This window comes from Humulus lupulus, chromosome 9 (assembly GCF_963169125.1).
Source record: "Humulus lupulus chromosome 9, drHumLupu1.1, whole genome shotgun sequence".
NCBI classification, from domain to species: Eukaryota; Viridiplantae; Streptophyta; class Magnoliopsida; order Rosales; family Cannabaceae; genus Humulus; species Humulus lupulus.
In genome coordinates this window covers 160038856-160059402 of record NC_084801.1, presented here as the reverse complement: position 1 = coordinate 160059402, position 20547 = coordinate 160038856, and positions in this window count along the sequence as shown.

The window sequence follows — 20547 nt, the reverse complement described above, 5'->3', positions numbered from 1 at the left end:
CACGAGCTCGGGCGACTTCCAAATTGAACCTTGTAAGGTAACTCTTCAATGTTTCATTCAGCTGCTGTCGGACATTGGTCAAGGCAGACGCCTCGGGCCTTATTCTAATCATGGCTCTGAATTGCTTCTTGAAATCTCTAGATAATTGATCCCAAGAAATAATTGAATGCCTCTTATATTTTTCGAACCAGTTTTTTGCTGGTCCTGTGAGTGAGGCTGGAAACAGCATGCATCTAAGCTCGTAGCCCACATTACTTGCTCTTATAATTGTATTGAACGTGCTCAAGTGACTGTATGGATCGGATTTCCCATGAAATGATGGGACATGAGGAATTCAGAATCCTTGAGGGAACGGGGTGTTGGAAATATGGGGGGGGGGGGGGGGGGGGGGAAGGGCTCAAGCTCCTCGTTGAACTCTTCATCCCGATCCCGGCCTCGTTCATTTTGTAAGAGCATGAACGCTCTTTCCAGTTGTTCGATCCTTTCTTAGACTAGATCCACGGTGGGTCTGACTTGAAACTGGTTATCGTTGATCATAATTCTAGCTTCGCACCTCCGCATAGGATTCTTACATCCATTGAGGTGATCCCTCAGGTCTGGGTTCGAGGGGTTATCATTACCCCTATTTTGGTTCAGGTGTTCCCGTAAATATGGACGATCCCTTCAATTCCCAGTATATCTACGTCCCTGGTCATACATACTGACTGATCTAGTGTCTCCTGAGGCTTCACTGATATGGCTCGTCGCACGGTTGTTTCAAGATGGATTCCTTTCCGGTTTTCTCGTCTCAATAGTGTGAGACCGAGACATTTGGCTTCTCGTGGGTTGGGTACCTCTATGCTCCCTAGCAATCTCCCCATTCCCATGTTTTCACTCAACTCGCCTTTCCCTATCACCCTAAGTCGGTTGCGTGTTTCTCCGAGTTGGTGAGGGATACCTTATCGGCGATGGTGGGTGCCTTATGGGTGATGGTGGCTGCCATCCATTACGAGGCGTAGAAGGTCCCAAGTTTGCCTGTGCTGGTTCAGGAACGTTCTATGCGTTACCAGGATTTTGGGTCCGAGCCTTCGTGGGGGCTTGGCTATTCCCAATCTCGGTCGATACCTCAGAAGTTGAGTTGGCAGGAGCTCCAGCCCAGGTATTTCTTCGGGGCCTAGAGGGAGCAGGCTGTTCTACAGGTGGCAGAGCTTGCTCCGTTCTTCAGGTGTCAGCATTTTTGCGAGGTCTCCCACGAGGCCTGCGTGGAGGAACATGAACATCTCATGGACGCGGAGCTTGGGCCTCTGGCGGAGGCGGGGGCTGAGCCGCCTGTGCCTCGACAGCCAATCTGGCCAGCTCCTCATTACGTTTCTTGGCCTCCGCCAACTGCTTTCGCAGTTGACAATTTTCAAGCTCCACAGCAGGGACATATCGTTCAGGTTTGTAGTACATGTCCTTGTCGTCCCTGGGGGCTGGTGGTCCTCGAGTTTCAGAGGACCCACTTCTCTCATCAGGGTCCAAATTCATCATAGGTTGCTTCCCAGGGTGCCGGGGGTAGTCAGTTTCCTCTAAGATTTTCTCCTCAGGAACATTGGGATCATTCGCGGCCATAGTTGATTCAGGGAGGCTTCTTCAACTGAATAGACTCATGTACGTACTGCTTAGTGCTCTCAATGAAAGCACCAAACTGTTGACGCCGTTTTTCATCAACTTAAATCGTAGAGCAATTAAACAACGTAAACTATGAAGCGAATGAATAATGAAGAAAAAACAAGAGGGTTTTTACGTGGTTCAGTAGTTAATTCTGCTTAGTCCAAGAGTCTATGTTATTAAGACTTAGAGTTTTCTGGAAATTCTTCAGAGATGAATTACCCAGAACTTTCTCTCCAGCAGTCAGATATCCCCCCTTTACAAGTGGTCATTCCTCCTCTATTTATAGGGGAGGTTATAGAGTTCCTTCCCACATATTTTGGGAAGATATTATGTACATCAATTCAAATAATGACATTAAATGCAATATCTCCTATATACATGGAAACGTCCCATAAGAATCGGGAACAGATAACAGACTAAATGGTATCCCTTAACTATTGGGATTATACAACAATAAATATGTTCACACACAACGGGCTATCCCAGGTGACTCATCAGGTCTTCGAGATCAGCAATCAGCATTGTGACTGTCAAGGCTTATGGAACTGTTATGAACTTGCCTCCCCACTTCAAGACATGCTCGGAGTAGATAGATACCGTCAAAGCTATCACACTCGAGCTTGCACTTCCAAAGCTCGGACTGTTTTATTTGAATATATTCGGTAATTGATGTATCCCAATGTCGTGCTATTTCAAACTCAGAAAGTATCCCGAGGTTACACATCTTCGAGGTCATTGTTTTACTTCAGAGATTTTACAGCTAGACCATACAATGTTTTCATACATTTCGAGCTCACACTTGACGAGCCCAGTTTTTGAGGTCATAACCTCTGGTCTCGAAATCTGGGTGTAACAGCACTTTTAGTAGCGAATTTCCTAAAAAGTGCCAGGAAAAGTGGCTGAAAAAAATTCTGAATTCAATGTCCATCATCTTCGATGGTACCATGAGGTAGTAGTTTTTGACAATCTTGGCTAATTATGAGGCATTTTAGACCTAATCAATGGTCTGATTTCCCACTAGATGTTATAAGAACAATAATTTTACTAATCAAGACTGATTTTGTTTAGTGTTGGTGGTCAAAATTCTTCAATCGGTGTGAATTGAAGTCGATCTCACCTCGAGGTAGTAGTTTCTTGCAACCTTGACTAATTATGGGGTATTTCAAACCTAATCAACGATCTGATTGTTTGCAGGATGTTCCAAGATCAACAATGTAACTAATAAAGACTTTTCTTGTTGAGTGTTAGTGGTCAAAATTCTTCTATCAGTGTGAATTGAAGTCGATCTCACCCCGAGGCAGTAGTTTCTTACAACCTCGACTAATTATGGGGTATTTCAAACCTGATCACAAATTGATTGCGCATGGGATGTTTGAAGATCAGCAGATTTTACGAATCGAAGTAATAGACTTTTTCTAGCGCCTTTCGCGAAAGTCACCAACAAAAGTACTTTTAGTGGAGAATTTTGCAAAAAGTGCCGAGAAAAGTGGCTGAATAAAATTCTAATTTCATGTTTATCATCTTCGATCGTACCCTGAGGTAGTAGTTTTTGGCAACCTTAGCCAATTATGAGGCATTTTAGACCTAATCAACGGTCTGGTTGCCCACAGAATGTTATAAGATCAAAAATTTCACTAATCAATACTATTCTAGTTTATTATTAGTTGTCAAAATTCTTCTATTGGTGTGAATTGAACTCGATCTCACCCCGAGGTAGTAGTTTCTTGCAATCTTGTCTAATTATGAGTATTTCAAACCTAATCAATGATCTGATTACCTGCAGGATGTTTCAAGATCAACAATTTAACTAATCAAGACTTTTCTTGTTGGGCCTTAGTGCTCAAATTGCTTCTATCGGTGTGAATAGAATTCGTTATCACTCCAAGTGGCATTAGTTTTTTGCAACCTTGACTAATTATGGGGTATTTCAAACCTGATAACAATCCGATTGCCCACAGGATGTTCGAAGATCAACAATTTTACGAATCGAAGTAATAGACTTTTGTCAGCGCCTTTCGCGAAAGTTGACGACAAAAGTACTTTTAGTCTAGAATTTCATGAAATGCGTCGGCAAAAGAACTTTTAGTGGAGAATTTTTCAAAAAGCGTCGGGAAAAGTTGCTGAATAATATTCTAATATCATGTTTATCATCATCGATCGTACCCTAAGGTAGTAGTTTTTGGCAACATTGGCTAATTATGAGGTATTTTTTAACCTAATCAATGGTCCGCGGGATGTTATAAGATCAACAATTTCACTAATCAAGACTACTCTTGTTTGAGTGTTAGTGGTCAAAGTTCTTCTATCGGTGTGAATTGAAGTCGATCTCACCCCGAGGCAATAGTTTCTTGCAACCTAACTAATTATAGGGTATTGCAAACCTAATCATAGTTTAATTGCCCGTTGGATGTTACAAGATCAACAATTTCACTAATCAAGACTGTTCTTATTGACTCTTAGTGGTCAATATTCACTTATTGGTGTGAATAGAAGTAGATCTCACCCCAAGGTAGTAGTTTCTTGAAACCTTGTCTAATTATGGGGTAATTCAAACCTAATCACAATCTGATTGCATGCAGAATGTTCGAAGATCAGCAATTTTATGAATCGAAGTAATAGACTTTTTTCGGCCCCTTTCGCGAAAGCCGCTGGCAAAAGTAATTTTAGTGGACAATTTCGTGAAATACGCCGGCAAAAGAAATTTACTGGAGAATTTCGCGAAAAGTTCCTGGAAAAGTGGCTAAATGAAAATTTTAATTTCATTTTTATCATCGTCGATCCTACCCTGAGGTAGTAGTTTTTGGCAACCTTAGCCAATTATGAGGCATTTTAGACCTAATCAACAGTCTGATTGCCCACGGGGTGTTATAAGATCAATAATTTCACTATTCAATACTGTTCTAGTTTAGTGTTTGTTGTCAAAATTCTTCTATCGGTGTGAATTGAACTCGATCTCACCCCGAGGTAGTAGTTTTTTGCAATCTTGTCTAATTATGAGTATTTCAAACCTAATCAACGATCTGATTGGCCGCAGGATGTTCCAAGATCAACAATTTAACTAATCAAGACTTTCTTGTTGAGCCTTAGTGGTCAAAATGCTTCTATCGGTGTGAATAAAAGTCGTTATTGTAATGACCGAAATTTCATAATAAGGTTTATGACCTTGATTAGGAGGCCGGGAGGGCCATAATTGATTTATTATTCCATTCAATGATTATATGCTTGTTTTATGTGAATTATATTATTATATGATGATAAATGAATGCATATGGGTCCATTTTTCATTATAAGGGTATTTTGGTAATTTGGCTTGTTGAGGGCACATTTGTATATTTTCATGCATGTTGGTGAATTTTGAGTAAGACCACATCACAATGTGGATTTTTTCGAGCCATTCGGCATGAGACGATCTTTGAATGCAAGTTATCGGTTTGGTCATAACGGGGTTAATTTCGGGGCTCGGGGTGAGTCTCGAGGTTAATTGGTGATTAGAACATTATCGAGAATTAAAGGTAATGGGATATGATTTATTGGCATTTGAGACTATTGGGAATAACGGGAATTGGATGGTGTTAATTATGATTAACGAGATAGGCGGGAAAGGACAATTTTTCCCTTGGTGGCTGTTAAGGGTTTTAAAAGGCTTGGGGGCATTTTGGTCTTTTTACCTTAAGATATATATGAACTAAGAAGGTTGTAGAATAGAAACCAAAATAGAGCATCAACTTCTTCTTCATCTGTTCATCTTTTTCTCTTCTTTTTCCTTTGAATTTTTTAGCTCCATTTGAGGAACCAAGCTAGGGAAGTGGGCCTTGAGGGTCTAGGGTTGTGTTCCACCATTGAAAAGGGTGTGATTTTAAGCTTGAGGTAAGTTTTTATCCATTAAAACTCTGGTTCTTGCTCTGTTTTTCTTTTTGATGTTCAGTTGGGATTTTGATTGCGATAATGAGAATTGATGGGAGTTTTTGCAATGGTTGATTAGGTTTTGTTGCCTAGGATTTTTAGAGTAGATATTTGGTTTCATTTGGGGGTTTGGATGGAGTTTGGGATCAAATTTTTAAGGTTGGAAATGGAGAACTCAAAGGAAGAAGAACCATGGCTGTTTCAGCCTGGTCATAGCGCTATAGTGCCCAAGGGAGGGCGCTACAGCGTTGTCCAAGGCCAGATAGCTCTGGCTGTAGCACTGGGGCGCTAGGGGGGCAGCGCTGTAGTGCTGCCCTACTTTTATAGATTCCTATTTTGAGCACTTTTGAGGGTTTTTGGCTCGGGGTTTCAATTCCTAAGGCTCAGGATCGAATCTACTCACCGTTTGGGTACTATTCGAGGTCGTGGGAGTGAGGCTTAGGTCAAGAACTTTTTATCGTTGATTTCATTAATTGGATTCCATATTTGGTTATGACTAGGTGACCGTTAAGGGATTAAAGGATTGACCGTTCTCAAGGGTCGTTCTTAAAGTATTTCTCGCTCGAACCAGAGGTAAGAAAACTGCACCCCATATGTGACATGCATGGTTTTTGATGTAGCATGTTGAGTGCTCTATTTGTATATCTGGAATGCATATCAAATGCTTGGAAATTTTCTATCTGTGAGTGGTACTGACTTATTATTCAGAATCAACAATTGTGTCAATATTAACTGTGAAGCTGTGAATCATTAGTCAAGTTCGGCAGTAGTATTGAGCACTAGTCGTATGGTATTGGCTTATGAGTCAAGAACGGTATTAGCATGTTTAATGCAAGCCTAAAAGATTAGATCTAATCGACATAAACATTATCATCAGAAGCATGAAATGCATGACCGACCTTAAGTTCGATGAAAACCAAAAGCGCTTGTCTAGTCTAAAGGCTAGTTATTTAGAGCTAGAGCCAAAAGGCTAAGGTGACCTACACGTCACATGGCTAGGAGGGTATGGGACCTCAAAGATAGACTTATCAATCATCTGACCGAGACAGACTTATCAGTCATCTGACCGAGATAGACTTATCAGTCATCTAACCGAGATAGACTTATAAGTCATCTATACAGAGATAGACTTATTAGTCATCTATTTAGGGAGTGACTTATTTGTCAACTATTCAGAAAGACTTATTAGTCATTTACCTTAGAGAGACTTATTAGTCATCTACCTCAGAGTGAGAGACGTATTAGTCATCTACTCAGAGCGCAGGACTTCACAAACATTTATTTATACCTGCTTGCATGCATGAGTAAGGTTATTACTGCTAGGCATGCCTGTTATGACTTAGTAACATGTTATTACTTGTTCATGAGCATCTTAAGTTCTCTTGCTGAGCTTCGGCTCACGGGTGCTATGTGGTGCAGGTAAATGAAAAAGAAAGATGGACCCTCCTTAAGTTGGAGAGCTTAGGTGGCGATGTGTACATATGCGGCTGCTCGACTGCCACGGCCGAGGGTTTAAAGAGGAACTAGGGCTAAACCCTATTTTGCCGCTTAGGTTGGCTGGTTGCAAATCTTTTGTTGTAATTAACCTTTAAATTATATATTTTGGGATCCCAATGTATACAGTAAACATTTTAGTGAAACGTTGTATCTTAACCAAAAATTTTAACCTTAAACCGTTTATCATACTTAGTTACACGATTATGGCCAAATGACTCGATTAGCGAGTTTAGCACTATTTAAAATGCACACCGTAACGATCCCTGGAGTTTAGGGCATTACAGTTATCACCTCGAGTGGCATTAGTTTTTTGCAACCTTGACTAATTATGGGGTATTTCAAACCTAATAACAATCTGATTGCCCGCAAGATATTCGAAGATCAACAATTTTACGAATCGAAGTAATAGACTTTTGCCGGCGCTTTCGTGAAAGTCGACGACAAAAGTACTTTTAGTAGAGAATTTTGTGAAATGCGCCGGCAAAAGAACTTTTAGTGGAGAGTTTCGCAAAAAGCGTCGTGAAAAGTGGCTAAATAAAAATTATAATATCATGTTTATCATCATCGATCGTAACCTAAGGTAGTAGTTTTTGGCAACCTTGGCTAATTATGAGGTATTTTTTACCTAATCAATGGTTTGATTGTCAGCAGGATGTCATAAGATCAACAATTTCACTAATCAAGACTACTCTTGTTGAGTGTTAGTGGTCAAAGTTCTTCTATTGGTGTGAATTGAAGTCGATCTCCCCCCGAGGCAATAGTTTCTTGCAACCTAACTAATTATGGGGTATTGCAAACCTAATCACAGTTTAACTTCCCAGGGGATGTTCCAAGATCAACAATTTCACTAATCAAGACTGTTCTTATTGACTTTTAGTGGTCAATATTCACTTATCGGTGTGAATAGAAGTAGATCTCACCCCAAGGTAGTAGTTTCTTGAAACTTTGACTAATTATGGGGTAATTCAAACCTAATCACAATCTGATTGCCTACAGAATGTTCAAAGAACAGACATTTTATGAATCGAAGTAATAGACTTTTTTCAGCGCCTTTCGCGAAAGTCACTGGCAAAAGTAATTTTAGTGGACAATTTCATGAAATGCGCCAGCAAAAGAAATTTTACTAAAGAATTTCACAAAAAGCATTGGGAAAAGTGGCTGAATGAAAATTTTAATGTCGTGTTTATCATCGTCAATCGTACCCTGAGGTAGTAGTTTTTGGCAACCTTAGCCAATTATGAGGCATTTTAGACCTAATCAACGGTCTGATTGCCCACAAGATATTATAAGATCAACAATTTCACTAATCAATATTGTTCTAGTTTAGTGTTAGTTGTCAAACTTCTTCTATCGATGTGAATTGAACTCAATCTCACCCCGAGGTAGTAGTTTCTTGCAATCTTGTCTAATTATGAGTATTTCAAACCTAATCAATGATCTGATTGCCTGCGTGATTTTCCAAGATCGAAAATTTAACTAATCAAGACTTTTCTTGTTGAGCCTTAGTGTTCAAAATGCTTCTATCGGTGTGAATAGAAGTCGTTATCACCCCGAGTGGCGTTAGTTTTTTGCAACCTTGACTAATTATGGGGTATTTCAAACCTAATAACAATTTTATTGCCCGTAGGATGTTCGAAGATCAACAATTTTACGAATTGAAGTAATAGACTTTTGTTGGGGCCTATAAAGCCCCAAATTTCCTAATAAGGTTTAGGACGTTGATTAGGAGGCCGGGAGGGACATAATTAATTTATTATATTATTAAATAATTATATGCATGTTTATGTGAGTTATATTATGATATGATGATAAATGCATGCATATGGGTCCATTTTTAATTATAAGGGCATTTTGGTAATTTGGCCCGTTGAGGCCGTAATTGTGTATTTTCATGCATGTGGGTGAATTATGAATAATACCACATTATATGTGGATTTTTTCGATCCATTCAGCATGAGACTGTCTTTGAATGTAAGTTATCGGTCTGGTCATAACTGGGTTAGTTTCGAGGCTCGGGGTGAGTCTCGGGGTAATTTGGTGATTACAACATTCCTGGGAATTAAAGGGTAATGGGATGTGATTTATTAGTATTTGAGAATATTGGGAATAATGGGAATTGGAGGACGTTAATTATGATTAGCGGGATTAGATGGGAAAGGACTATTTTACCCTTGGGGGCTGTTAAGGAAAAAAAAGATAAGCCTAGGGGCATTTTGGTCTTTTGACCTAAAGGATATATATAACTTTAAGAAGTTGTTGAAGCTTAAGAAAAACAGAATGTTTCCTTTCTTCTCTCTCCTTGATTATCTCCCTCTTCCTTCCTTTGGATTTTTGAAGCTCAAGTTGAGGGTTCAAGCTCAGGAATTGAGGCTTAAGGGTTTAGGCTTGTGTTCAGCCATTGAAGATGATTTGATTCGAGTTTAAGGTAAGATTTTAGTTCAATTTTCTGGTTCCTTACTCTGTTTTTGGTGTTAGTTTTGAGGTTGGAGTTTTGATCATAGGAATGGGAATTTGATGAGGTTTTGATAGGTTTAAGGCTTAGGTTTTGTTGGTTATATGATGGACAAGTTGTTGTAATAGTTGGGGACTTTGTTTTGTGGAGTTGGAAGTGTTTTAGTGAGGTTTTGAATTGAGTTCGAAGAGGAAAAACAAGGGTTTTTGGCTGGGTTTTGGGTGGGGTCGTGGCTCTATTCTAGAGCATCGCAGCCCAAGCTTGATGAAGAAGCAAGGGGGTGCTGGAAGGTCGTTGGGCCGCGGCATGAGGAAGGTAGGGGATCCACCTCCTACTGACCACCCATGCAAGTGTTGGTTGGACGTGCATGGTGGTAGGACATGTTTTCGTGGGTTGAACGTGCATGGTGGTAGGACATGCACTTCTCTCCTCTAACATGGCACTCTCCTCTAGCATGCCATGTTCCTCCTTGAACCAATCTCCTTGGCTTCTCCTTGGACCAAGGTGGTCCGAGGCAACCTCCTCCATGACATCTCACCTTGGACAACATTGAGGCAACCTCCTCCATGACATCTCACCTTGGACAAGTTCAAGGCATTCTCCTTTAGCATTTCCCAAACATGTCCGATCGAACATTGTATAGGCTCTCCTTATCAAAATCTAAGTCTCCATCCTCTTGCATGAGACTCCTCCTCCTTAGCTACTTACCTTGGACACGTTCGAGCCAACACTTAGGAAACCTTGGGAGGCTAGCCTCCTACACACCCTTGGGTTCTCCTAGGATCACTCCCTTGGGGTCTCCTAGGACCACATCCTCCTTGGGGTCTCCTAGGACCACTCCCCTTAGCTCTCCTAGAATGCATTCTCCTTAGCCTCCTAGGATGCATTCTCCAATTTTTGGGTATAACAGTTAGGCATGCACATTATGATTTGATGACATGTTATTATTGTTCATGAGCATATTGAGTTTTCTTGCTAAGCTTCGACTCACGAGAGCTATGTGGTGCAGGTAAAGGTAAAAGAAAGTTGGACCATCCTTGAGTTGGAGAGCTTAAATGACGATGTGTACATATGCGATTGCTCGACCGCCACGACCGAGGGTTGAAAGAGGAACTAGGGTTAAACCCTATTTTTTCGCTTAGGTCGGCTGGTTGTAAATATTTTGTTGTAATTAACGTTTAAATTATATTTTTGGGATCCCAATGTATACTAAAATGTTTTAGTGAAACGTTATATCTTAACCAAAAATTTTAACCCTAAATCTCTAATCATACTTAGTTACACGATTATGGCCAAATGACTCGATTAGTGAGTTTAGCACTGTTTAAAATGCACACTGTAACGGTTCCTGGAGTTTAGGGCGTTACATGGCCTTTCGCGAAAGTCGACGACAAAAGTACTTTTAGTAGAGAATTTCGTGAAATGCACCAGCAAAAGAACTTTTAGTGGAGAATTTCACGAAAAGCGTCGGGAAAAGTGGCTAGATAAAAATTCTAATTTCATGTTTATCATCGTTGATCGTAACCTAAGGTAGTAGTTTTTGGCAACCTTGGATAATTATTAGGTATTTTTGACCTAATCAATGGTTTGATTTTCCGCGGGATGTTATAAGATCAATAATTTCACTAATCAAGACTGCTCTTGTTGAGTGTTAGTGGTCAAAGTTCTTCTGTCGATGTGAATTGAAGTCGATCTCACCCCGAGGCAATAGTTTCTTGCAACCTAACTAAGTATGGGTATTGCAAACCTAATCATAGTTTAATTGCCCGCTGGATGTTCCAAGATCTACAATTTCACCAATCAAGACTGTTCTTATTGACTCTTAGTGGTCAATATTCTCTTATCAGTGTGAATGATAGTCGATCTAACCCCGGGATAGTTGTTTCCTACAATCTCGATTAATTTGTAGGTATTTCAAACATAATAAACTGTTCAATTTCCCGAAGGATTTTCCAAGATCAATAATTTTACTAATTAAGATTGTTCTTGTTGACTCTTATTGGTCAATGTTCAGTTATCGGTGTAAATCATAGTCGATCTCACCCCAGGACAGTAGTTTCCTGCAACCCCCAATTAATTATGAGGTATTTTAGACATAATCAACGGTCTGATTGCTCACGAGATGTTCCAAGACCAACAATTTCACTAATCGAAGTAATAGACTTTTTCTGGCACATTTCACGAACATCTTCGGCAAAAGTACTTTTAGCGGAGAATTTTGCAAAATATGCCGGCAAAAGTTTCTAGAAATTTGAAAACCCTGAGTGGAAATTTTTTTGCCTTTAGTGGGGGCAGACTTTTCCCAATACATTTCATGAAACTACCGTGTTTTCATTTAGGGTTTCTGTCAAGACTTTTGCCAGTGCATAGTTGACTTTTGCCGGCACCGTAAAACTCGCCGGCAAAAGCCTTAGCGATATCAAAGTGTCTCCCTCGCCTCCTCTCTCATTTTCTAGCAATCTCTCCACCCCGCACACCACCTCTGACTGACCACCACCGCATCTTAAAATTTCTCTGTCTATTTCTCTATCTCTCTCCTCGCCCTATGTCTCCTTATCTCGCTGAATTCAAGCCACCACCACCACCACCAAAAACAGGTTAGCTTTTTTTTTCATTTTATATAATTTTTAAGAAATTATTTAAAAATTAGATGGATTTACTAATTGGGTATTTTGTATGAAAATGATATATAATGCTGGGTTGTTTTGTGAAATGAGATTGGATTTTTTTAAATGTTGTTTACTAATTAATTTAGTTAGTTTATTGAAATGTATGATATGAATTATTATGTTGTTCTTAACGCATTCTAACTTTGATTTAGTATTTTGATTTAATTTGATTTGATTGTATATACACTCAAATGTTTAAATTCAAATAAATATTTGCATTAATAATACAAATTAAATGCCTTAGTAATATCCCATGAAAATAGGGATTCAATACACGGTTTTAACGAAGCCCTATGAAATAGGGATTTCCTAACAACTTTTCTGTGTGGTAAACGATTCATTGAGCTCAAACGTTGTGTTAACGCGCTTTCGAGACTACCAACTCTATCCTTGCTCTAGACATCTCATCAGCCAACTCCCTCGAAATCTGAGTGGAACTAAATAACTGACCCGAGCCCCTCCGACTCAATGCATCCGCCACCATGTTGGCTTTCCCTGGGTGATAAAGAATATCACAGTCATAGTCCTTTACCAACTCCAGCCAACACCTCTGCCTCATGTTCAGGTCCTTCTGCGTGAAGAAGTACTTCAAACTCTTATGATCAGTGTATATCTCGCACTTCTCCCCATACAGATAATGCCGCCAAACCTTCGGTGCAAATACCACTGCTGCCAACTCCAAGTCATGGGTAGGATACTGATGCTCATACTCCTTCAGTTGCCGTGATGCATAAGATATTGTTATATTATTTTATAATATAATGTAATTTATAATATAATGTTTTAGATTAAATAAATGTGACAAAGTGTGTCACATATTGTAACATATAATAGAGAGTTACAATATTTAGATATATGAGATATATCCAAATAATGTAACATATTTGGTGTTACAAATTTGTAACTTCCAAATATTACCCTTTATTGTGTAAAATTGTTGTTACACAATATTGAGATGAATTTCATAAAGCCATATGTGATATGGCTGTTAGAGATATGATTTTAACCCCAATAATGTGTTTTGGGAGTTACAAAATCATTTGGGAGGGTTTGGAACCGTTTGGAAAAACAGCACATTTTTTGTGCTGAAATTGGTCGGTGGCCGCGGCCACTAATGTCTCTGGCTGCAGCCACAAGCCAAAACTGACCAATTTTTCAGTTTTTTCAATCTTTGTTGAACGGCTCAAAAAACCCAAATAATTCACAAATCTCATTTTTAATTCCATATTAATCCAATTAAACATTGGTAACAGCCATGGGGGTTGGTGGAATTTGAAATTCAAAGGGTGTCTCTAAACTCTATAAATAGGAGCCTATAGCTCACTTGAAAGACACAACATTTCTATCCATTAGAGCACTTGGCTAGAGACACCTTGAGGCTTGATTATTCTAGAAAGCATTTCCTATAATCTGTTAAAGATCCCTTAGTGCTTGAGTTAGGGGGAAATAAGCTTTTGGACAAAGGTTTCAAACCTTGTTCAAGTTGGTGATCCCCAACACTCTTCACTTTGGTTGTGTGAGTGAGAGTTTATTGTTTTAGTTCTTGTTCTTATTTTCTTCTATTGCTCTTTCTTCTTTTCTTCTTATTCTATTTACTTGTCCTTTTGTTTAAGAGTTGTAATCCTTTTATTTCCTTTGTTCAAACACTTCTAGTTTACTTGTATCTTTTTGTAATAGAGTTGTACTTTCTATTTCTATCATCTTACATCTCATTCTCCTTTTATTTGTATTTTCAGTTATAGAGTTGTAACACTTTATTTAATCAATCCTTGTCTGTTGTAATATTTTGCATAGAGTTGTAATATTTTCTTACCATTTCCATTGAGGCAATTTATATTTTCCTAACAACTATAACCTTCCCGTTCTACATCAGCACACAACCCAAACCCAACCACGATGCATCACAATATACCACGAACTTTCCTCCCTCCAAAGGAAGACTCAGCATAGGTGCAGTAATAAGTCGTCACTTCAACTCTTGAAAACTGTTCTCACACTTGTGTGACCAGACAAACTTCAAATTCTTCCGTGTCAATTTTGTCATCAGTGCAGCAATCTTTGAGAACCCTTCTGCAAACTGTCTGTAGTAACACGCTAACCTGAGGAAACTCCGAACCTCCGAGGCGTTCCTTGTCCTCAGCCAATCTCTCACTACCTCCACCTTAGATGGATCCACCTTAATCTCATCTTCGCCAACTATATGTCCAAGGAATGTCACTTCTGGTAACCAAAACTCACACTTCTTAAACTTGGCGTACAATCAGTGCTCTCTCAACCTCTGCAAGACCTGTCGAAGATGTAACTCGTGCTCTACCTCTGAACTAGAATACACTAAAATATCGTCGATGAAGACAATGACAAAATGATCCAAAAATTCCTTGAACACCCTGTTCATTAAGTCCATGAAGGCTGCTGGGGCATTGGTCAAACCAAATGACATGACCAGAAACTCATAGTGCCCGTACCTCGTTCAGAAGGTCGTCTTCGGTATATCCTCGTCCTTGATCCTCAGCTGGTGATAACCAGATCGGAGATCAATCTTCAAGAATACCGTCTTTCCCTACAGCTGATCGAACAAGTCATCAATCCTTGGTAGAGGATACTTATTCTTGATAGTCAACTTGTTCAACTCCCTATAATCAATACACATCCTCAGAGTCTCGTCCTTCTTCTTCACAAACAACATTGGAGCACCCCATGGTGAGTAGCTAAGCCTGATAAACCCTAAATCTAGAAGTTAATGTAGCTGTATCTTCAATTCCTTAAGTTCTGTCGGTGCCATTCTATATGGTGCCCTTGACACTGGCTTTGTCACCGGTGCCAACTCAATAACAAACTAAATCTCCCTGTGTGGCAGTAACCCTAGTAAATCCTCTAGGAATAAATCCAAGAATTCACGAACCAATCTAGTCTCCCCCGGCCCGGTTGGCGAAACCCTAGTGGTATCCACTACAATAGCCAGAAAGCCTATACATCCTCCCTGTAATAAGTCCCTGGCTCTCAGCGCTGATATCATGGGTATGCGGGGTCCACATACAACTCCCATGAAAACAAAGGGATCCTCGCCCTCCAACTCAAAGGTCACCATCTTCTTTCTACAATTAATAGTAGCTTCGTATCTAGCCAACCAATCCATCCCCAAAATCATGTCAAAATCCTCCATACCCAATTCAATCAAGTCTACTGACAACTCCCTACCATCAACCATCAATGGCAGTGCTCTAATCTACCTCCTAGAAACCACCAGTTCCCCTGTAGGCAATATAGTCTCAAACCCTGTAGTACAATACTCACTAGGTCTACACAATCTATCAATCACCTTACTAGAAACGAATGAATGTGTAGCACCAGAATCAATCAATACAGTAAAAGGAGAGCCAGCGCTAGAAAGCTAACTTGTCACCACCGAGGGACTAGCCTCGGCCTCTGCCTGTGTTAGGGTGAACACTTGAGCTGGAGTCAAGATGTCCACCTTCCCTGCTTCCCCTTTCTTCATTGTTGGGAAATCCTTCTTGAGGTGTCCCACCACCCCACACACATAACAAGCCTTAGCTCGACATTCGCCCGGATGGCGTCTTCTGCACCTCGTGCACTCTGGATAGCTCCTCCATGTATCACCGCCTCCCTGACGACCACCCTAAGTACCTCGACCTCTCCTATTAGGACCAGGAGCAGTCAAAGTATCAGGGGTCTTCCTCTTTAGATCATTGGGGCCTCCGTCCCTACCAGACCCAGAATAGGGAGGCACCACTCTGCGACCCTCTCGCCTTGAAGCACTCACCCTCCAGATCTTGTTCTCCACTTCCTCAGCGGTAAGAGCCCTCTCAACAGCATGAGCATAAGTCGTCCCCCCAAGTACTGTTGTAATTCTCACATCCCGGGCTATCATAGCTTTAAGCCCTCTGATAAATCTTTCCTGCCTAGCTACATCTGTAGGCACAAGATCCGGTGCAAGCTTCGCAAGTCTTTCAAACTTCAGGGCATATTTTGTAACTGTCATGTTGCCCTGAATCAACCCCACAAATTCATTCACTTTTGCTGCCCTGATGGCAACATTATAATACTTCTGGCTGAACAAATCCTTGAATCCATCCCAACCCAAAGTAATAATATCCCTGGTCGGTGATGCCACCTCCATTCTCTCAGCATATATGCGGCACAGGCCACCCTGTCATGACCCTCTACCCTCATGAAGTCTAGAATAGCAGTAATCATACTCATCCATTGCTCGACCTTTAGTGGATCTGGCCCCCCCTCAAAAGTTGGAGGATGTTGTCTCCTGAACCGCTCATACAACAGTTCCCACCTATTCCCAACCTCCACTGGTTGTACAACTGGTGCCACTGTAGGTGGCACAATGGATGCAGCACTCCTTGACGAAGCCTGCTGTCTCAGAAGTCGGATCTGCTCATCTTGGCTCTGAAGCCGGGCTTGCATATCTGCCATAATCTGCTGCCAATTCTCAGGGACTGGCAGAGGGTTTTGGCCCTGGTCATCATCTTTAGCCTCAGACTCAATGTCAGCTAGTCGTACAGATTGTCTTAGATGCATAGCTATCCAAGTTAATCTACAATCAACGACTCAGCAGTCAGACTATGACGACAAGGTAACAATCCTTCCATGTATCACCATTGAAACACAACCAATCACAAGCAATCAAGATATAACAGTTTATCCAAATATTCACCCACATGCAACAACAATGCTAATAAGCATGCCCTAATATCATCATACAGTAGTCAAGGGCCAGGCCCTATCAGTATCTCATGCTCCCTATTAATCAAACATATATTAGCATTCATAATTCTTTCCAGTCACTTAAGCATATAAACATGTTTACACAATTACCGAACCCTGAGCCGAGCTTGTCTTTAGCGGTGAATGTACATGTCTAGCCAGTCTTCAGGAACCCTTAAACCTAGACTGCTCTGATACCAAGTTGTAACGCCCTGGATAACTAAGAGCCTTGACCCAGCCGGAAGTGTGGCCGACGGGGACGTCGGGCCCGTAAGGGGGGATGGGTGATTGTGACAGTCAGAATCTTGTGATCCATAAGGGGAAAGACCGAGTAAAAGCTGTGCAATCCCACACCGCCTAGGGAAGGTCAAGTGTGATTATTCTAAGAATGTGTAGGTATGGGACTACATAGCTGAAGAGGGATTAAATGGAATGATGGGTACTACCTATGCAAACAAGATGCATCTTCTTTTTAGTAGCCCATCACTTGAGAACTTCAAAGTTAAGCGTGCTTGACCTAGAGCAATCTGGTGATGGGTGACCTCCTGGAAAGTTTTCCCAGGAAGCATGCGAGTGAGGACAAAGCACGCTGGAAAGACTCGTGTTAGTTTGTAGGGCCAATCATCATTCCAAGAAACAGTCATAGTGACGTGGGGCGTTACATATGTTCTTTTCAAAACATTAGCAAAGTATATTAGATCGGATGTATTTGTTACATCAGACTGGAGTGATATTGACAGTAGATAGGATAAGTAAACATACTATTATTATCTATTCTATTCATATCATATAGTTGACCATATGTCAATTCAATCTCAATTCTGAGTGGTTAGTATTCTAACTGATTGTATTATTTGAGTTCTTTGACTTGTTCGTTACCAGCTTACCCTACGGACTAGCCCATACTTACATCTTGGGAACTCGGTAGTATAATTGAGTGGGAGTGTTAATCATAGATATGAACATCTATAGCTTCTGATGAAGAAGTAAAATGATGGTTAACTTTTAGTTTGGTTCAAGGTGCTAAATGATAGAGATCTCATTTCAATAATTAATATTAGTTTACTGAAATATCATTTACAAGGAACTAAGTGTTTTAAGGACAAAATACAATGATGGGTAAAACATTATTTTAGTCCCATCTCATTGTAGACCGTCTATAGAGAATTGAGTGATAATTATGGTTGTAACAATGGATAACTAATAACGTAACTGTTATCCAAAAAAATTAGCATTGATGATGTGGCAAGTGATCCCTGGACATGTGGCTGACACCTGGAAAAGCTCTGCTAGAGTATCGACCAGAAGACGCATTAGAAGCAGTAAGCAGCCCAGTCTTACCTGCGACCAGTCTGGTCGATGGTTCCGCATACAAAGCAACATTACTGTGAAGATCTTTGTAAATCCCGAATTTAACTCACACAATCTCCTGAGTATCCGATTATTCAGGAAAGAATATCTGTAACAATCTTTTGTAATCCCCCTTGAGCCTATAAATAGCGAAAGATAGCTCAAGGAAGGGACTTTTGGCTTCTGAATCATTTGAGACTATAGTAATTCTCCTAGTGATATTGTATTGTTCTTGAGAGGTTAGTGAAACTCATTGAACCCTTGTTCTTTGATCACTCCTTTGGTTCTTATATCAATAATAGTCTAAGTGGACGTAGGTTATTACCAGATCCTGGGGCCGAACCACTATAAAAATATCGTGTTGTTATTACTTTTTGTCATTACGTTCTTCTCTACACATTCATTCATATCAAGCATATTCTGACTCCGCGTCAGTTGGCCAAATCCTGGGTCAACATTCTGGTGCTTTCATTGAGAGCTTGATTTATCATTGCTGAGAAAACTAATGGCGAAAACTGGAAGGAAAGCTGGACAGGCGACTGCTGCTGCACCATCAAATCCACCTCCTCCTCGCCCTGCAAGCGTGGCGGAGGATGAGCCACATCTGGACTTTGAGGAGGAAGAAATGGATGATGCAACGCTGAAGAGTACCCTGGGGGCGTTGCAGGAGGAGCTGGCCAGTCTGAAAGCCAGTCAAGAGACTGCTGCCGGAGTTGTGGCGCGGCAGCAGCAGGAGATTGAACAGCAGTGCGTGGAACTAAGCGAAAGGCAGGCGGAGATGGACCGCCGCCAGAGCGAAGCCATGGCAGCCCTCGAGGCGGCCTTGCAGCTGCCAAGGAATCAGGCCGCACCTGTTTCGCAACCTGACCAACCTGGCAATGGGCCACCCCAGAGAGGTCCTAATCCAAGCCCACCGATCCAGCCTTCAAGTCCAAAAAGGCCCGAGCAGCCTCAAGCACCCCATGACGACGTCCCGCTGGACCCTGAGGCACAGCCACCATCCCAGGCTGGTCGCGGCAATCCCCCGCAACAAAGGCAGAATAGGGCCGAGCATCAACCTCGTAGTCCTAGACGCCGTAGGGGTGATGAGCCAAACCTACCAAACAGAGGTCAGTATCCCCCTGGTAACAAGAGGGACTCAGAGTTGGGCTCTGCGGTCCGGGGTCCCCCACGGCACGATGATGCACGGGGACACCACGACCAGCGCAGGCCACCCTCTAACGCTCGGGACGTTTCAGCCAGGAATGGAAATCGAGGGAACAGTCGATCCCACCATAGCCAGTCGAGGTTCAGAGATGGCCATGGATATAATGAGGCTGACTCAGGCAAGGGGAACGCTGGCCGAAGGAATGAAGAAAGAGGTAAAGGCAGGAGCCAGGTACCTCAAGATGACCAACCCAATAGATGGGATGCTAGGGGGCAGCCCAAACAAAATAATGTCTTCAACCGGCTCGGGGGTAGCGAGCAGCAGAGAAGGGACAAGGATTTGCGTGACGTACTTAACGATCGCCACGAGCGGCATGGCGAGAACGTCCCCCCAGCAACAGAGCCCACAGCGATTCCTGCCGCTGTACATGCCCAGATAGACGCCCTCAACCAGGCAGTGCAACAGCTGGTCGGGGGAAGGACATCTTACATCGACCACGATAGGAGGAAAGGCACTCCTTTCGTACAGAGGATAGCTAATGCCGAAACTCCAAGAAATTTCAAAATGCCTATACTCCCAAACTTTGACGGGTATGGAGACCCAGTGTCTCATGTCAACAAGTTTGAAATTCAAATGGACATTCAGAAAGTGTCCGAAGATGTTTGGTGCAGGATCTTCCCTGCAACACTTTCTGAAGCTGCGCAGGAATGGTTTTTTAAGTTCCCTCCCGCAAGCATAGTTTCTTGGGAAATGTTCGTAAGGGATTTTTACAGACAGTTCTATGCAGGTCGTGTGCATCCAACCGAAGCAAACCAGCTGGTTGAAATTCGCCAACAGGATGGGGAGTCAGTAAAGGACTACATCCAGCACTTTATGCGAGCGGCGGCTGGAGCAAAAACGGTGGGGGACGAAGGCAAAATGATGGCCATTACCGCAGGGGTTAAACGTCGTTCTCCCCTCTGGAAGAGTCTTCGAAAGGAAGGAGTGAGGACTACCCAAGAATTTTTGGACCGGGCTGATCGCTACATCAAGCTCGAAGAAGCCATCGCTGACGACGAAAATCCCTCAAGCAAGGATAAGAAGGCTTCCGAGCCCGCCAAAGCCGCCAATGGTTCCAAACCTAATGGCAACGGCAATGGCAAGAATGGTGGAAAACGGTC